Source organism: Rhinatrema bivittatum, chromosome 1 (genome assembly GCF_901001135.1).
Source record: "Rhinatrema bivittatum chromosome 1, aRhiBiv1.1, whole genome shotgun sequence".
NCBI lineage: Eukaryota > Metazoa > Chordata > Amphibia > Gymnophiona > Rhinatrematidae > Rhinatrema > Rhinatrema bivittatum.
The window spans coordinates 473,104,921-473,125,529 of NC_042615.1; positions in this window are offsets into that span (position 1 = coordinate 473,104,921).

A 20,609-nucleotide genomic window follows, 5' to 3' on the forward strand; every position below is an offset into this window, starting at 1 on the left:
CATCTCCCTGTATATTTGTATTTATTTATATTCCAACTTTTGGCATTTCAAAGTAGATTATATTCAGATACTGTAGATATTTCCCTATCCCAGTAGGCTTACAATATAGACACTTTAATGCAGAACTAGACATACGAATGGGATTTCATTTAATGAGAGATCTGCTGCCAGTCTCTATTCTTAGGGTGGGAGCATGTATGCAAAGCTGTGCTCCTTCCCATTCTCCAATCAGTTGACATTAATTATGTCAACTGATTTTTTTTTTCCTTTCCTTCTGTGCTAAATATTGAAGGCCTCTTCAATGTTTTTTTCTTCTTCTTTCAAGAATCAAGGAACCTCATTTGAGGTCAAATGAAAGCGTTGCATAGTTTTGCCCCTCAAAGGTTGAAGAATCAAAGAATAATTTACTGTCCTTAAGGAACAAAGGAGAAGCTATCAATGTTATTTATTATTATTAATTTGTGAGCGAGTACTGTCTGCTTTATTCCAGGTACTCTTGATGCTCCTAGGTACTCACTCCTTGAGGGCCTATCCTGCTTTGGGTATTCTGCACCTCGGACCACGGGTCCTTCTCTTCAGTCGACTACCGAAGGAAGCTATCATTGCTGCTAGCCTGTGAGTACTACTATGCTCCAAGGCTCTTCTCGCTGCACCTTTCAGGTTCACGGCCTATTCCGAGCTGCGAAGTATCACCAGACATTCACTACATCTGGGTGAGATCATCTACATTCTACTGAGACTATTCTGGAGCCTTACTGTGATATCGTTGGACTACAGTGCTGTCCGTTCCTCGGACAAGTATCATCTTCCTCACAGCAGTATAATAAAGCTTCCTTTCCTCTATGTCTGCTTGCTATTGAATCTAGCCTATCGTTGTGGTTCCCCATGAGGCCCCTCCCCATGGGAGGAGTCATCGCCACTTCGACCAAGGGTCCATGTCATGCCACAAACCCAACATATACTCAATGGAAAGAATTTTTAAAGCTGGCCACATCACAGGCAGGCACTCTGCTGCTATACAAACCACTTATTTTAAAGTCATCTTTTTTTACTTATTTATTTATTTATTTATAGATTCTTTTATACCGCGGTACGTATAGACATACATCGATTTAGACATACATTAGACATACAATAGACATACATACATTTAGAATTTTTCTATACCGACATTCTTGAACAAAATATCAAATCATTTCGGTTTCCATAGAACAGAACAGTCGCGGCTATGGCGTTACATAGAACATTTGAGCAATTGAACATTTGTGCAATGCACATGGAACAAGTCAACAATAACAAGTCAACAATAACAGGCAACAGTAAAATAATTCATCAGAGAATAACATAATAAATAGAGCCACATAATAACATAACATATATACTTCTGTTATTGTTTTGTTGAAGTTGTGTTACTATTGTCTCAACACTGATTTTTTTCTCCAGTGGAATTACAATTTAGAGATGCGCTTGTTCTCTTAACAGACCTGCTTGGCAAATCTGGCGTATCTATTGTTTAGGGTTAAAGCCCAGAAAGGGGGATGAAGCATGCAGAAAAAGGAGAGCTTTGATACAACTGAAATAAAGATTCTTAGCCCCAATTTAATTTAAAAGAAAGCAGAAATAGAGGAAAATGATGTTGGCAAAAATGAACCGGTTGTTTGACCAGGTCATTTCTGCCTGCCTCCTTTGCTGTCCGTTTACTCCATCTGCGGTCTTCTCCCCTTCCTCTGCCACTGAAGTTCCTTTGCACCTTTGAATTCAGCCACTGCTTTGGACCTTGCAGTCTCTGCTAAAACTCTGTTCCAGGGGTCCATCACCTTCTTAATGAAAAAGTATTTCATCTTATTTCTTTTTAATGTCTCTCACCTCTGCTTCATATGAAGACACACACCCCCTCCCTGTCTTTGAGCTTTTTATTCTAGATAAACTATATTATGTTACTTTACAGAATCCTGTTAGATATCTGAATGCTTGTATCATATTTCCCCTTTCTTAACTTCCTACTGTAAATAACATCTTTAACACCATCAGGCTCTCTTTCTGGTGGCCCTGCTTGAAATGCTTCTGCTTTGTCAATGTCCTTTTGTAGATATGATTGCCAGAACTGAACACTGCAAGGTGTAGTATCATAGCCTAGCAGAGAGGTAATTCTACTTGACTATTTCTACTTTTGATACCTTGCTTTATAGAACCAATAGGTATATCTATGATTCAAAAACATATCTATCCATCTGTTTGTCCATTATGCTTTCTTGGACACTTCCAGGTGGCATTAAGGGCTTAAACTAGGCACACATACAGAAAATTGTTAGTTATGGCCTGGAAAAATAATAAAAAAAACATTTGAAAAGTGGTATGGATTGGGGGTCCAGAGTAACTTTCCTTGCATTATTTTCCCATCAAAAATGTTTGATAAAAAAGAGAAAATGCTACAAGGTAGACTGATGAGAAGGAGAGCTTTTAGGGTAATCATGGCTGACAGGGAAAAGAAAAGAAGATACTGGTAAAATGAAAAATATTGAATGGAAGAACAAAGAAACAATGAGCACATAGATAAGCTTGCAGAAATAAAGGGTGGGAGAAGAGAAAGGAATATATATGGAAACAGAGTCACTTTTACAAATGAACAGCAGAGAAAAGAAAAACAGAGCAGAATATTTATTTATTTATTTGAAATACTTATATCCCATACATCCTCAGCTCTTAGTGGCTTTCAAAGAAAATATACATAATTAATCAAGGCTCATGAAATTGCTAGAGAGCAAGGGCAAAGTTATCAGGGTCCACGGTATTTAGAATTTCATAATGTTATATCATTATTAGATTTCCAAATCGATTTTTTCACACAGTGACTGGCCATCAGAAATGATAACCCCCAAGTCTTTATCCTCTTCTTCACCTCCAAAAAAGTATTTGGCCCTTGAACATCCGCATCCCAAATTAAAGATTTTAGATTTAAACTTATTAGACATTCCTTTGAAAATTTTCAACATTTTCCAAATTATATTTTATCTTCTCTCTCTCTTCTGGCTTGTCTAGTTTGCTGCAAATTTTCTTATCATCTACAAACAGAACACTTTCCCCTTTAATATTTGTTTAATATCAGTTATTGAGTAATTCAAAGGAACCAGGCCTAGCACTGATCCTTGCATTACCCCACTGGTCTTTTTCCCTTCAGCAGAGTCCACCCAATTGACTAAATAATCAGAGTCCTGTTGTTTAAACCACATCCTATCCAGTTAATAATTTCTCTTCTAATTCTCAAACTGGCTTAGCTATCTCACCAGCATTTTGCTTGGAACACCATCAAAGTCATCACTAAAATTCAGAAAGACCACACCAATTAACACTTCTCCTCCCCACCTTCCTCCCCAGATTCTTCTATTCTGATCACTTAAATCAAAGAAATTAAATTTGTTTGACAAAATTTTTCCTTTCTAAAACCATGGGATTTGTGTAGTAGGCACTTCCACAAAATGGAAGAACACATTCAGTACATTTGGCCCCTTGTTGCCTACGATCCTGTAAGCCACCAGCAAGGCATTACATTATCCTCTCCTTCGGTAGTGCTTAACATTATCTTGCCACCACTGATGTTTAACAAACAGATCTGTAACTTTGGGCTTCCTCCAACTCCCTTACCTAACCCCTGTCCCTTGTGAAGCAGTACATCCGTTCTTCTCCTCAAGTTATTGGTCAAATAGAGTAGTAAGATGTACAGTCACAATTGGTATCCCCTTTAACTCCTTTGGTATACTGGGATATACCCCACAAGATACCTTAGTCTTGTTTCAGTTGTCTCCTCAGTAAATATTCATGTGTGTAGTGCACTCCAGAGACCTTTATGCCTTTGGTCTATCACTCTCTTTTTCATGTGTAAATACCAAGACAAATAATTTTTTTAAGGTTTCTGTTTTTTTCTGTTCTTCCACTAAAACTGACATCACTTTTAAGAGTTTCAATTCCCTTTTGGACTACCTCTATACACATATACAGTAGGGATGTGAATCGTTTTAGGACGATTAAAATTATCGTCCGATAATTTTAATATCGTCTTAAACCGTTATGGAACACAATACAATACAGATTCTAACGATTTATCGTTATAAATCGTTAGAATCGTGAGCCGGCACACTAAAACCCCCTAAAACCCACCCCCGACCCTTTAAATTAAATCCCCCACCCTCCCGAACCCCCCCCAAATAACTTAAATAACCTGCGGGTCCAGCGGCGGTCCGGAACGGCAGCGGTCCGGAACGGGCTCCTGCTCCTGCATCTTGTCGTCTTCGGCCGGCGCCATTTTCCAAAATGGCGCCGAAAAATGGCGGCGGCCATAGACGAAAAAGATTGGACGGCAGGAGGTCCTTCCGGACCCCCGCTGGACTTTTGGCAAGTCTCGTGGGGGTCAGGAGGCCCCCCACAAGCTGGCCAAAAGTTCCTGGAGGTCCAGCGGGGGTCAGGGATCGATTTCCCGCCGCGAATCGTTTTCGTACGGAAAATGGCGCCGGCAGGAGATCGACTGCAGGAGGTCGTTCAGCGAGGGTTCCGGCGCCTCGCTGAACGACCTCCTGCAGTCGATCTCCTGCCGGCGCCATTTTCCGTACGAAAACGATTTGCGGCGGGAAATCGCTCCCTGACCCCCGCTGGACCTCCAGGAACTTTTGGCCAGCTTGTGGGGGGCCTCCTGACCCCCACGAGACTTGCCAAAAGTCCAGCGGGGGTCCGGAAGGACCTCCTGCCGTCCAATCTTTTTCGTCTATGGCCGCCGCCATTTTTCGGCGCCATTTTGGAAAATGGCGCCGGCCGAAGACGACAAGATGCAGGAGCGGGAGCCCGTTCCGGACCGCTGCCGTTCCGGACCGCCGCTGGACCCGCAGGTTATTTAAGTTATTTGGGGGGGGGTTCGGGAGGGTGGGGGATTTAATTTAAAGGGTCGGGGGTGGGTTTTAGGGGGTTTTAATGTGCCGGTTTTTCGATTTTTCGATTTTTTAACGATTTTTAACGATTTTTCACGATATTTTACCCCCCCAAACGGCAACAATACGATTCCCTCCCCCTCCCAGCCGAAATCGATCGTTAAGACGATCGAGGACACGATTCACATCCCTAATATACAGTTAAAGTTTTGTGTATTTTGTCTTTACTAGTTGGGCAATATAATCCTCTGAATCTTTGCTGACACTCTTTGTGTCTCTTGGTACCAATTCAGTATTCCTTTTTTTTATCACTGTCATAGTTCCTCTGTATTTCTTAGATCTTCTACTCCTGATACAGCTTCTTTAACATAACCATTTTTTTTAAGTTTGCCATCCTAAAATCTGGGATCCTCGTTCTAGAACAAATAGTTTAAATGCCTTCCAACTGCCTTCTGCTTCAGTGTATCGAGTTGCTCAACATGGACTTTCTGTACACCTCACCATTCACCAAATGTGTTCAAAATCCTGGTAATGTTATCTTAATAGAAACATAGAATTATGACAGCAAAAAAAAAAAATGATATGGCCTGTTTAGCCTGCCCAGCATCCACCAGTTGTTCAGCTGTACAGTCCCTATCACTGAGATCCCTTGTGCTTCTCCTAGACTTTCTTCAATTCAGATACTGCTGTATTCACAAACTCACTGTTCCATGCATCTACTATTCTTTTTGTAAAAAAAAATGCTTCCTTAGATTACTCATGAGTCTGCCCCCCCCCCCTTTCACCCTCATCCCAGAGCCTCCTTTCTGTAAAGCCCTACCCTCTTGTGCATTGATACCATTGGGGTATTTAAATGTCTCTATCATGCCTCCCTGTCACTTCTTTCCTCAAGGTGTTTAGCCACTTATAGATCTTACATTTCTTTCATGTGTAGAAGAATTTCACCCCTAGTTTCCATTTTGCAGCCCAAAAGCATTACCCTGCATATTTTTAGCCTGAATAAGAATAGGTATACAAAGAATGAGAAATGTTCAGTTGAAAAAAAAATATTTCTTTGCAAACACAAAACTGTTGAACCCAATTTTAGTTTTGGTTGTCTGTAGCACACTGTCACCTTGACAAGCAGGCACAGCCCTTCAAATCTCCTACAATAATCTGCAGCTCAGACTCCAATTAATCATCTTGTCACCCTACAACATCCTTTCTGTATACAGGAAGAAGTCTATTCTTACAAAAAACACTTTGTCTCAGAAAAATATATTGGGAACACATGCCTTATCATACGTATTTCAAACTTTAAATATTTAGGGGCAGATTTTAAAAGATACGCGCGGGCATACATTTGTGTGCGCTACTCGGCGTGCACAAATGTACACCCAATTTTATAACATGTGCAGGTAAGCAGGAATAGGAGACAAAATGTGCCTAGCTGGAACATGCCATGGGTCTCAAAGGATCATGCATGTAGTGCCTCTATGCAAAAAAACATTGAACTATGAGTCAGGATTCCTGAGATGCACATTCAAATGCATTCTGCCACTGGCACTTTTTGTAACTTGGGCAAATTACTTAGCATTCATGTACCTCTGTTTACCCAAATTTAGATGATGATCTTTAATTATCTATTTGGAAGCTTTCCTGCAGTAAGGGTTGCAGAAATATCCTGCAAATTCAATAACTGCAGAGCTGGATAGCAGTTTCTAAAGAATATGAATTTTAAAACACCTGCTAAGAAGCTTTTTAGACTTTAGGGAAACCTATAGTTGAGGGAGCTCAAAGAATGCGTAGCACATATTTTCAGATTTGGTCAAAGCCTCACGGACAGAGCAGTAAAAGAACTTGTTTTCTCCTTTCTTGTACTTTTTAAAAAATGAAGATCAGGGTAAACCACATATTCTGTCCCACGGAGAAAGGGGGGGGGGGGGGGGTTAGTATAAAAATAAAGATGCAAAGTCATCCAGTAAGGTGGACCTGATCTATGATACTTTCAGCAGATGCTTCTCGTATAGCAGTCAGACCTCAGCTACTGCAGGGCATGCTTCAGTCTCTGGCTTGTTCCCCATGTTCTCCAGGAGGCTTCTTAGTTGGCAAAAGATAAACCTTGCTGGATATTTTCAAAAGGCTAGTAAAGCCCCTTTTCAGAGTATTAGCAGGATTCTCCAGGGAGGCCTTGGGAAAGTTCAACAACATCAAGTTGAAACGCATTTCCATAATTTCACGTTTTCAGTGGATCCCTCAGTTATCCTGTGTGAGTGCGTGTGCGGGTGGCCCCATTCCCTCTTGGACAAAACTCCAAACCCATTTACCAATTCCAAAAAAAAAAAAACCCTCTGCCCTCCTTCCAGGGTCTCCCTCCCCCTTTCGATCCCCTTTCTATCTCTAAAGCATCCAGGAAGGTCTTCTGCCTCCTACATTTAGGGATGCTGTGTTTTTGCTTATATTTAGGCCTATTGCTGAGTTAACTGGCACTGAAGTGCCTACCTTCCTTTCCCATGACCTGACTGCTCACTTTCTAGATGCCTACATTTACATGCGCGGATCTTTTCAACATCTGCCCCTTAGCAAATGGGCCTCTTAAGAGGCTGCCAGTAAATGTATCAGGAGCAAAATGTTTGTCTCCTGTAAGGCAATATTAATGTGGAGGTCAAATTAGCCTGGCCAAATGAGGGGTCTTTGGCACCACAGAGTCAGATTTCACTGTGGATGTGATCCTGTGTATCGGCTGCATGCTGGCACAGCGGTTTTTGCTTCATTGTAGGGCTAGGGCTCAGAGAGTAGTTGGTTGCAGGTGGTTCAAATGTTTCCTTTACACTCAGATAGTCCCCTGAGGAAGCCAATTGGCCTATGTTGTTTTTATTTTTTTCTTTATTGATTTTACAAATTAAATACAAAGAACTCCTTTGCATATAAAACAAGGAAATAAGGCTAAATCTGATGGCAACAGATGACATTCATTCATTCATTCATTCATGTATATAACATTATCTTAATCAATCCTACTTTTACTTCTCATAATTACATTAGGAACATTGGGGGGGGGGGGGAGGAGAGTAGGAAAACAGAGGAGTATAAGGCATCACATTTATACTTTTACATTATTGCCGATCACTCCGAATCATTATCAGATCCTTTATAACTGCAGTTCTATGCCCATCCATTTAGGAACTGTCTCAGTTGTTCTGGCAAGAAAAAGATGTATCTATTCCCAGCTAATTTTAAAACACATTTACATGGGAACCGAAGTAGGAAACTCGCGCCCTTGACTAATACTTCAGGGCACATAGACAGAAAAGGCTTCCTGCGTTGTTGGGTGGTTCTTGAAAGGTCCGGATAGACCCTTACCACTCCTCCCATAACGGGGACATTTATATTTTTGAAATAAGCTTTCATCAGCTGGCTCATCCCTTGCTTGGTAGAATTCTCCAAATAGTTTATAAGATTTGCAAAATCATCCCTTACTCCCATCAAGGGTGTCTGGGAGGGACTCTTTCTTGTAGGCAAAAATAGAATTTTTTTTTTTCACCGGTGGAACCATTTCCAAAGAAAGTTTTAGAGTGTCATTCACATATTTCTTAAAAGTCACCAATGGTGGTTCCCCCATAATTTTAGGAAAGTTAAATAATCACTCACATTCAGATGTCTCAGATAATTTTCTGTCGATTCAAGTCTCCTCAGAGAAGTCAAGCGATCTTTCATAAGAGTGTTATTCATATCTTGAACTCCTTTAACATTGTCAGACAAGGTCTGTATAGCATTGGTATGATCCTGCAACATCTTAAAGTGATCTTTTTCTACCGAGTCCATTCTTTTTTCAAATTTTGCCTGCAAAGGAGACTGTGTACTAACAATTGGGCCATTCCTGCCATCAAGTCCCAAAGGGACTCCAAAGTTATTACTGCTGGTTTTACAATCTCCAGGGGAACCAAGATGTTCTCTCCTACCTCCTCCTGATGTTTCCAGAGATTTGACTCCTGCACCCGTACCTCCCCTCTCAGGAGTCTCACGATCATCAATCTGTGGGGGTGGGTCCGTCCCAGCTACCATTTGGTCTGCAGGTCCTCCATGCTGTGCCTGCTCAGTGGCACTTCAGTCCTGAAGCACAGCCATGCTGATTTCTCGGAGGGGAGAGCTACACAGTGGACCTCAGGGATCAGGTGGGTTTAAGGTCACTTCGCCTGTTGAATACGCAGCTCCTCTCTGTGTTTCAACAGCGGTGCTAAGAGCCCTCATCTCGGAGCCAGGAACTGCATATTGGGTGATGTATCTCTGCCCAGCAGGTCCAGATGACTCAGGACTGCCCCTTTTTCGAAGCCCCGGGACATATGTGCGTCCCGGGGCTTGCGCGTGCCACTGAGCCTATGCAAAATAGGCTCGGTGCACGCAGGGGTAGGTCATCGGGGGTTACGCGCATATCTTACGCATGTAACCCTTTGAAAATCTACCCCATAGTGTATTTGGATTTTCAGAAGACTTTTTAAAAAGTCCCTCATGAGAGGTTTCTAAGGAAACTAAAAAGTCATGGGCTAGGAGGTGATGTCCTTTTGTGGATTACAAACTGGTTAAAAGACAGGAAACAGTGGAAAAGGGTAAACAGTGGAGTGCCTCAGGGATCTGTACTTGGACCAGTGATTTTCAATATATATATAAATGATCTGGAAAGGAATACGACAAGTGAGGTTATCAAATTTGCAGATGATACAAAATTATTCAGAGTAGTTAAATCACAAGTGGATTGTGATAAATTGCAGGAGGACCTTGTGAGACTGGAAGATTGGGCATCCAAATGGCAGATTAAATTTAATATGGACAAGTGCAAGGTGTTGCATATAGGGAAAAATAATCCATGCTATAGTTACACGAAGTTAGGTTCCATATTAGGAGCTACCACCCAGGAAAAATATCTGGGCATCATAGTGGATAATACAGACATTGGCTTTTTTGACTGCTGTGGTAGTCAAAAAAGCAAACAGGAATTATTTGGAAGGGAATAGTGAATAAAAGGAAAATATCATAATGCCTCTACATCGCTCCATGGTGAGACCGCACCTTGAGTACTGTGTACAATTCTGGTCATCGCATATCAAAAAAGATATAGTTGCAGTGGAGAAAATATAGAGAAGGGTGACCAAAATTATAAAGGGGATGGAACAGCTCCGCTATGAGGAAAGGTTAGAGGTTAGGGTTGTTCAGCTTGGAGAAGAGACGAGTGAGGGGGGATATGATAGAAGTCTTTAAAATCATGAGAGGACTAGAATGGGTAAATGTGAATTGGTTATTTACTCTTCCGGTTATAATAAAAAGACTAGGGGGCACTCCATGAAGTTAGCAAGTAGCACATTTAAAACTAAATAGGAGAAAATTCTTTTCACTCAATGCACAATTAAGCTCTGAAATTTGCTGCCAGAGAATGTGGTTAGTGCAGTTAATGCAGCTGGGTTTAAAAAAGGTTTGGATAAGTTCTTGGAGAAAAAGTCCATTAACTGTTATTAATCAAGTTGACTTAGAAAATAGCCACTGCTATTACTGGCATCAGTAGCATGGGTTGTACTTAGTGTTTGGGTACTTGCTAGGTACTTGTAACCTGGATTGGCCTCTGTTGGAAACAGGATGCTGGGCTTGATGGACCCTTGGTCTGACCCAGTATGGAAATTTCTTATATTATTGTAGCAATTTCAAAAAGCCATTTACCCCTGTTAAGTACACTTAATGCAGGTAAAACATATGGACAATTCAATGGCATATAAATTAGCAATTTTCAATAGCCCACTTACATGGAAAAAGTATACTTACATGTGAAAAACCCTGTTTTAAGTGTGCAAATGCTTTTGAAACTCAGGCTCATTGTCTATGTTTATTGCTCAATAGTAATAAAATGTAAAATATTAAAAGTACCACAAGCAGATGAACATTCCTCTTTATAACTCATTGTTTTTTCCCCACTTTTACATCTTCCCAATATAAATAATAATATAAAAAAAACCCCAACTAAATATCTATGATAGTTAAGATTCACATATCAAAGATGATTACTGAAATATGTCTCTTCCACAGCTTGGTTTTGCAGGTTTCTTGTTTTAAGGCAACAATACATTTACCAAGTTATTTAAAATTAAAACTAATTCCTTTGGAATCATTCTAGGCCAGACTTCAGAGTACAATATTCTATGTGTACTCTAATTAATTCTCCAAATAGTATTATGGCAGTAGCCACATCACTGGCTATATGATCACACAGAAGATTAATGAAACCGAATAAAATAAATGGTGCTTTAATTCGGAAGGACAAGCTCAACACTGTTGCTAAGTACAACCTGCCAGAACTAACAGACTGTAGCCCATATCTTATCCAGCCATGACAACAAACATTCATCAAGTAATATGCCAACAATGAAATGATCTCTTTTTCCATCCATGTTGTGACAAGCATTATGTCTAGTCTTTTCTAATTAACAATACATAACATTAGGAGTTTGTTATTGCTGACAGTAACTGTGCACTCTCTCTTATGTAATAGAGCTGGCTACCATTAAACAGTCTGAGTGGATACTGTACTAATATGTTAAGATAAACAGATGGACAGACGATAAACCTTGGTATAAGTGTCTACAATATAACCATACTAGCTAGAAATCCCACTGTAATGTTGAGTCCTCAGCCCCGAAAGGGCTATCAATTTGAATCTTCACACAGTTTCAGCCAGCCTTGGCTCCTGATCAAAATGCCACAGTCTGTGAACAGACACAGTCTTATCCTGGCATATGGATGTGGTGGTGATGGGTTTCTTTTCGATGGTTCATAAGATGCCATTCTGTATCTCATGTATACTCTTCTCAACATAGCTATCTTCAAAACTGCTGTCATTTAAAACAAACCATTGCCTGTTTACTACTACTACCTACCATTTCTATAGTCCTATTAAACGTAGGCAGGGCTATATTAGAGACAGTCCCTTCTCTGTGGAGCTTACAATCTAGCTTTTGTTTCTGCATATCTACATGTACATAATTTTGTAACAGCCTACACTGCAGCAATGTCAATTACCTGCAGACATGTTTCACCAATTATCCCAGGAAAACTACCTGTACACAATTACGCCTGCGGTCATAAAGTTTTTTTGGTTTTTTTTTAGGAAACTTACATGCATACTTGGCAAATTGAAAATTCAGAAATATTCACCTACATGCAAACCTTTCTCCTCCGCTGCTCCCGGGAATGTCTCTTCACAGTACAGGTAAAGTTACCTGTGTAGTAACACTGCGCACATAAGTTTACACACACACAGGGACTGCAATTTTCTAAAAACCTTTTCCACAGGTAACGCACTGCTTTACCAACAGAAGTGGTTTTGAAAATTATTAAGCACACTAACAGCAAATTTAAGAGATTGAATTATATTTTTTAAATTCCCTGGTATGAAGATATGTACAAAACAAATCCATTGAAATAACCGTGGCACCCAGGATTCCCCCTCCATTGTTGGACCACCAAATCCATGAAGCAGACACTTGCACAGATTGTACCATCATAACAAACTGACATTGACCACCACTTCAGATATAGATTGTAAATAAGGCTGCAGGTATTATTATAAACATAGCAACTTAAACTCAGGTTGCTGAGCTTCAACCTTCATTTCCCCTCCCATCCACCACCCCCACTATTGCAAAGGTCCAGTATGGCACATATTATTAGCACAGTCACTATTATCAGGGCTGTTATCCCCATGTGCCCTTCCCTGGCTGCTCTCACAGCTCCAGTCATAGAGCCCATGCTGAGCAAAGGGGCCTAACCCACCCCAGGGTGGCATCTCTTCCAAGGCCTGCCGTTGATCGCAAGGCCTTACTTGTTGATTGTGGAACTGGACACCACTCTGCTCGTATCCTGTGGCTCTATATAGTCAGTGCTTCACTACCTATATTTAGCCCCCCCAAAAGCTCAGACACCCGCTGTGATGACAACAGTACAACAAACGGTTGTACCCAAAACTTGGCTATGTTCTGTCTAACAAAGTTCACCTGTAACTGAACAGAATCTCAAAATTTAGGGAGGGGGGAACACAAAGCTGGCGGCAGCAGCAGCAATCTCCAAGAAAAAGGGAGCTGAGCTACACAGTCCCTCCTCTTACATAGGCAGTTGGCCAAACAGGTCATTGCTAGGATGCTCAATGTTACCGCACAGCCATGAGAGAAGCTGCTGGGAAGTCCCAGAATGCTCCGGCACGGCCACGCAGTGGCAGCCATATTAAAAGTGGGGGAGAGCAAGAGGATCAAACCACGTAAATTCCTTTTGACTCCCTTACCACCCCCCACCCCCCCACGAAACCAAAGGAGTGCAAAAGACTACAAACCCCTCACAACCCAGAGCCAGTGAGTCCCTTCCTCCATCCCAACAGCGCTGAGGAGAGAGTGGCAGGTCCATGAAGCCTTGAAGGGGATGGCATCACCTACCCATCACCTGGAGCTGGTGTTGGCAGTGCCGCCCATATAGTTTAACAAGAAAGAATATGTAAAAGGTGCCCATTAGTTAAAATATTTATTCTCACTGATTTCGGCTGAGGGTATATGCAAACTTCTTAACAAGACAGGTTCACTAACATACAGGTAGATTTTAAAAGCATTGCTCGTGCAAAAACAGCCCCATACACGTGTAAGCGGACCGCGCATGAATAACACAAGTTTTAAGCTGCCGAGAAATACATGCACACATACATACCTGTGTGTGTGTCAAGAATAAGGAGGCAGAAAAGGCGCGGGGACAAAACTTATGCACGTAATCCCTGAATTTTGCAAGGCTAAACGTGCCGCCCGTTGCCATGTTACCTGTGTAACTTTACTACTTGCCCTCATGAGGCGCAAGTCTGGAGATTTTAGGTGAGAGAGAGCGAGAGAGAGAGAGCGAGAGAGAGAAAGAGAGAGAGAGAGAGAGAGAGAGAGAGACAATCTGACACTAGGGGGACAACTTTCAACTCAGGTTGGGTTTTGGTGGGGGGGGGGAGTGTTACACTAGTCTGCCTATGGTGCAAGGGTCTTGTAACACTGCCCCCCCAAACCCCAACTTGAGTTAAAAATACCCCCTCTTACAGTGGGAGATATATATAGAGCGTCAAATTCTCTCTCTCTCTCCCCCCCCCTCCTCCCCCAGTCACTTGTCAGTACCTGCGTAAGGGCTCCACACGTATGCACGGAAGAGATACAGGGACTTCCATGCACAGTATAAAATTAAGTATATTTTTGCTTGCATGCCCAATAATGCACATTTATGGGTGCACGCACGCACCTTTTAAAATGTACCTAATTTGTGAACCATTATAAAGAAAAGCATCGCTTAATTTCAAAGTCCTTAAGCAGATCTGTGGAAATCTGCCCTAGAGTCTCCAGTTTGCTAAACCTGCAGCATATTCCCACTGATCCACTTTATCTCCCCCCAGCTCCCACCCAACAAAGTTTGTTTGAAAAAAAACAAAACTCCTAAGGATTTTCCTCAATGCTTTCAGGGAGATGCATTTTTGGTCAAATTCTGAAGCAGGCTTAAATGCACACGTTGTTGTTTGACTTGAGCAGATATCACAGCTAGTTATGAACCCCTGCCCCTCAGGACAGAGGACAGAGTATTGAGAATAAAGCTTTCATTTTATTAATGCATTGTTAGGGCACGTATGAATGAAGTTTTACATAAGAATATCTATAAGAAAATCCTCCTACATGGGTATCAGACTGTTCTGATTTGACTTTTGGGGCCTTTATAATATCAGTTCATACCATGAAGGCTGCTGATATTCCTGAGTTATATTTTAAAAAAAAATCACATTTTAGTTCCAGAATGGTGCTTCACATGCTAGAAAGAAATACAGAAAGAGAGATATATAATGGTTCCTGGATGTCTGTTTAATGGTTCTTGGAACTTTAATGATGGGTGAAATAAAGATGTCTTTATATCTCAATCTCTCAAGAACCAGGTGTCACACTCACAATTCACATGACTGAAAGGCTAAGTCATCATGTTCTAATGATATAAAGCCTGCAATTGGGACACACAATCCCACAGAAATCATTACTTAAGATTAAAAAAAAAATGTTAGGAACTGAAAGAAATGGCATAGGCTAAAGGCTTTGAGTACCTTTCTCCCTTATGAAGCTTCTGTTCTCTGAGACAATTGCCTGTTTCCACTGATAACACATGTAAGGTCTCATTTGTGGTTCAAATTTGAGGCTAAACATTCCAACTTGGAAGTAGTTTTATTGAAATGGATGAATGTATAACTTGCATGTATATTTTGAATAAAGCAAGAACAATATCAAGGGGACAAATAGCACAACCAGCACACAAAGCAAGAACAAAGTAAATAAAAATGCAATTAGATATTGTTAGAACGCCTAATTCTGTCACTATTTCATATTCAGAAAAATACAAGAGAGAGGGTTTTTTGGTGGGCCATCCTCAACTGTGTTAGCTTATATAGCCATCATTGATAGAGATGTGCTTCGAGTAAAAGTTTTGTGTCGGGCTTCGTTTTGGGACCCCCTACAGGAATTTTGTTTTTCCCGTGGTTCAGAGGGGTTTTTTTCGGGGCCCCGATTTTCGGGTTAGTGTGCACTAACGGGAATTAGTGCGTACTAACTCCCGATAGTGTGCGCTAACCTGGCAGAGTTAGGGGTAGATTTTTTTAAAAAGCACGATCGCGTACTTTTGTTCGCGCAGCAGGCGCAAACAAAAGTACGCTGGATTTATAAGATACGCGCGCATAGCCGCGCGTATCTTATAAAATCCTGGATCGGCGCACGCAAGGCTGCCGATTTTGGGCAGCCTTGGGCGCACGTTGAGCCGCGCAGCCTGCCTCTGTTCCCACCGAGGCCGCTTCGAAATCGGAGCAGCCTTGGAGGGAACTTTCTTTCACCCTCCCCTCACCTTCCCCTCCCTTCCCCTACCTAACCCACCCCCCGGCCCTATCTAAACCCCCCCCCTTACCTTTGTCCCTAGATTTACGCCTGCTAGAAGCAGACATAAATCTACGCGCGCCAGCGGACTTCTGGCATGCCGTCATCCGACCCGGGGGCTGGTCCAGAGGCCTGGACCATGCCCCTGGGCCAGTGCCACGCCCCCGGTCCTGCCCCGAAATGCCGCGTCCCGCCCCCGAAACGCTGCGTCATTCGGGCCCACCCCGACACGCCCCCGTGCGTCCCGGGGCTCTGCGCGCGCCGGCGGCCCATGCAAAATAGGTGCGCCGGTGCGCGAGGGCCCTGCTTGCGTAAATCCGCCCGGATTTACGCGAGCAGGGCTTTTAAAATCCGCCTGTTAGTGCGCACTATTGGTAGTTAGTGCGCAATAATGGGAGTTAGCGCACACTAATTCCCGTTAGTGAGCACTAACTCAAAAATGAAATTTTTCCAAAATTTTGGAAAAAAAAACCAATTGTTTTTTTAGTTCTCCCGAACCATTCCAAATTAGGCAATTTCGTTGATATTGCGTAATTCAGGTAAAATGATTGCACATCCCAAATCAATGATCAACAACTCTGTAACTGTTGATTCATTAAGTGAAATCATTTAAAAAGTGCAAAATGCAGATTGTACTAAATATAAAAAAGCACACAATGTGTAGCCACATTGTAATAATACCTATCTCTGTCAAGTGAAAAAAGTAAGACTACATTAGCCAGACCTTTCAAATAGTCTATTGAAAAATGCCAAAACTACATTAAAAGTATCTGCTTCTGAAAAGATAGGATTACAATTCGTACACTCATAGCGGATACCATGGCATGCTACATTTATCATATCATTTTTTTTTCTTTTATATATTTATTAAATTAAAATATACATATTTGAACAATCTTATAACACTTGTTCTTGACTGAGTCCAAAAAGAAATCAAATATGACAACAGCACTTTTCCAGAAGAGTGAAATTCAACAAGATAAGGACACCTTAAAGAAGATTTTCCCAAACCTGTCCTGGGGAACTCAAAGCCAGCCAGGTTTTCAAGATACCCACAATGATATTCATGAGACAAATTTGCAAATAATGGGTTTTGAATTTATCACATGCATATCAATTATTGGAATCCACAAAACATGAGTGGCTGTGGGATCTCCAGGACAGGTTTGGGAAGACCTGTTCTAAGTACTTATCTTATTGACTTTCACTCTTGCATTGGAAATGTACAATTGTCATATTTGATTTATTTTTGGATTTAATCAAGGACGAGTATTTTAAGATTGTTAAATTATATATATATATTTTTAAATTGAGTTAACAATAAAGGACCAACTATGGACAGTGAATAATTATAATTATTATTATCATCATCATTATTATTATTTTTACTACTTAGAAAAATAGAGGTCCATAAACAAAAGGTTTGTCCAAATAAATTTGAGAATTTCCTACCATACTGACCACCAAAGACTTATCCAGGTAAGTTCTGGGGAAGGGCTAACTTATCCAGATTGCTAACTAGATAACACAACAATATTCAGCATTATCTGAGTAATTTATCCAGATAAGTCTGAAAAGCAGTCTTCAAGTTATCCAGATAAGTTTATCAGGATAAGTCATCATGTTCTAATAATGTAAACCTTGTAGTTGTGACACACACAGGTATTTATTTACTAAAAACATTTATTAATTGATTTACTGTTAAAAACACCCAAAGCATTGTACAAGATAAAATACAATATAAAACAAATGTTTAAAACAAATAAAACACATTCTTCAACTTTCAAAGATAAAACATCTAATACCAGCTCATTACTATACCAGGAAGCATTTTATAAGCTCTTATATCAGTGACCTCACACTAATGTTCCCTCGCATAACCAAAAATAGTAAGCATCATCCATGTTTTCACCTTTTTCTGAAATAGTTTTAGAATATTTTCTGCTCTTATATCTACTGGAAGACTATTCCATAAGAGTGGTACAGATATTGAAAAGGTCTTATTAAATAATTTCATGTGACAGAACCTTTTTGCTGGTGACAATTCCACTAAATTCTGAACCAAAGAGCACAAATTCCTTATTGTCTGATGCCATTTCAAACTATTTTTCAAGTGTGGTGAGCCATTTTTCCTTAAAATTTTAAAAGCCAAAATCAAACATTGAAAATTACATCTTGCCTCTACCAGCAACCTATGCAATTGTAATAGTAACGGCATTGCTGGCGCCCTTCTCGAACTACCAGTCACCACCCTCGCAGGTATGGCCTGCTAAATATCCAAGTAAAGTTTCCTTTTAACTTCATCTGCTAGTGCTCACCAGCTCTCTGAATATCAACCTCATAGTAAATTACAGCAAATAAGGACCAAAGGACCCATCTTATCTATTTATTCCACATACAATACCACAGAGAATATCTGATCTCAGGCCTAAGCTTCTCATCTAGGGATCTTCTGTGTTTATTCCATGATTAGAATATTTAATATAATCTTATTCATCCAGGATGCTCCAGCACAAGAAATTAGATCACTGAAAGAGAACAGTGAGCCCTAAAGAGAGATTTTAGCAAAGTAGGGTATAATGACTTAGAAAAGACTGGGGGCACTAAGCACTAAAACGGGATCAAAAACATGTTTTGTAAATCAGCAGTAAAATGTAGAAGAACATCATAATCTGATAATTCCCTCTGAATTCACAAAATATCATTGCAAGCAAATAAGTTTGACTTTCTTCTGCATATAAAGACAACACATTCCACTGATAACCAGCAGAGGGATTCTGCTGTAGCTCCTAAGCTTCTTTATTCTACATAACTGCCATTACTCTCTGCCTTGCAGTCAGGACATCCCTGGACCTAGGAGGGATTTCAGTATAAACAGAGGAAATAGAGGAAGGAGGGAGTCAAACACAAGAGTCATTCACCTCTGATGTTTTGTAATTTTGGAAAGAATAGGTGAAGAGCAACCAGTCAGAAAACAGAAAGAGGGATAATTCATTTACTTGATTAGTTAGGCTTGCCCGCATTTCCCACCCAAATTGGAATTAGTAAAAGCTTAAGTTGAGATATCTGATAGGGTGTTCTAACACTGGAAATGGAGACAGAGTGGGCATTGCCAGTTCAAAAGGCAAAAATAGAAAGGCCCCTGTTGCAATTCATTACTGACTGTAGACGATGAGCCAACTCATTTGAAACAGAATTTGCATATGCCTGTGTTATGAAAAATAGAGCTATATTTAAGGTAAATAATGGAACAGATGGCATTCTAATACACATATAATATTCAGATGAGGCTTATGTCTCCTGAGAAATAGTTATGAATTGGCAATTATTAGGTACAATCCTAGTAATTTAAATGCACTGAGATCAAAATTTAAAAACCATTTAGGCAGAACTGAAAATTATCTGTCTAAATGGTAAGATTTTGTATATTCAGCCCCTTAACTGGTTGCATATACAAAATTGGATTAAAAAAACAAATGAGGCATTCTAGGGGCATTTTGGGGAGGAATAAAGTTATCCGGCTAATTTAGCCTATTTTCAGTGCTATCTGGCTAAGGGGGTCATTTATCAAATTGCATTTTTGGAGTGAGGAAACTCAGCCAAAGATGAGATTTATGCAATGTTCTCTCAACCTAGCATGATGTTACCCAGGTAGAGAGTCCATTAAGCTAGGTTGAGAGAACATTGCACAAATCTCATCTTTGGGTGAGTTTCCTCACTCTGTAGGTCATCAAATTTTCACACGAGAGCACTGTGCTGTTTGTACATCTCACTTTGAATGTCAAAGTGGCCCCTAACCCCTACACAAATGCCTAAACCTCACCTCGAGTTACTAGGTGGGCTTCCCATAGAGATATAAATACCTATCTAATGTGAGGGCATTATGGCTAGTCTCTCTCTCTCTCTCTCTCTCTCTCTCTCTCTCTCTCTCTCTCTCTCTCTCTCTCTCTCTCTCTCTCTCTCTCTCTCTCTCACTCTTACTCCTATAACTTTAAATATTGCAGACTGAATGTTGGGGCCTTCTGAGCCCCATTTCCATCATTATGTTAATAATATTTCCCCATAGTCCCCATGGAATTGGCGCATCTCACCCACTCCTGACAGCTCCAACTCTGCTTTTGACAGACAGGCAAACATAAATGGAGCATTTTAACGCTTTAAGTGCTGCCTGTCTGTCAGAAGCAGTGTTGGAGGCACCAGGAGCGGATGATTTAAGACCCCTGCATAGGGCATGAATTTTTTTTCCTATCAAGGGGTGGGATGGGGGGTCTATAGGCAGGGCAGGTTGGGCCCATGGGGACTGGGGGAAAGATCAGGTGGAGGAAAGATTGTTAACATATTGATGGAAAAGGGGAAGGGATGTGTGGGGGGCCCGATCTTCAGACTGCAAATTTTAGTTATATGGAAGATATATGGGGGCTGGGAGTGCATGGCCTAACAGAGCCCTTTATTATTTAGTTTGGGAAAGAGAGAGATTCGGGCCATAGGACTTTTTTTCTTTTTTCTGACAGTGCTATTTAGCCGGATATCTTTGAAGATATCCAGTGAGGTAGGTAACTGTCTGGCCACATAAGGCTGGGTAACTTAGAAACCTAAATGATGGGTGGTAGGGGGTGGGTGATACTTTTGAAATGTGGGGTAACACGGAGTGGTTTCAGAGTGGCGGTCTTACTGGATTGTATGTTATGCTTTACATCTATGCTCTTAGGGGCGGATTTTAAAACCCCTGCGCGCCGACGCGCCTGTTTTGCATAGGCCG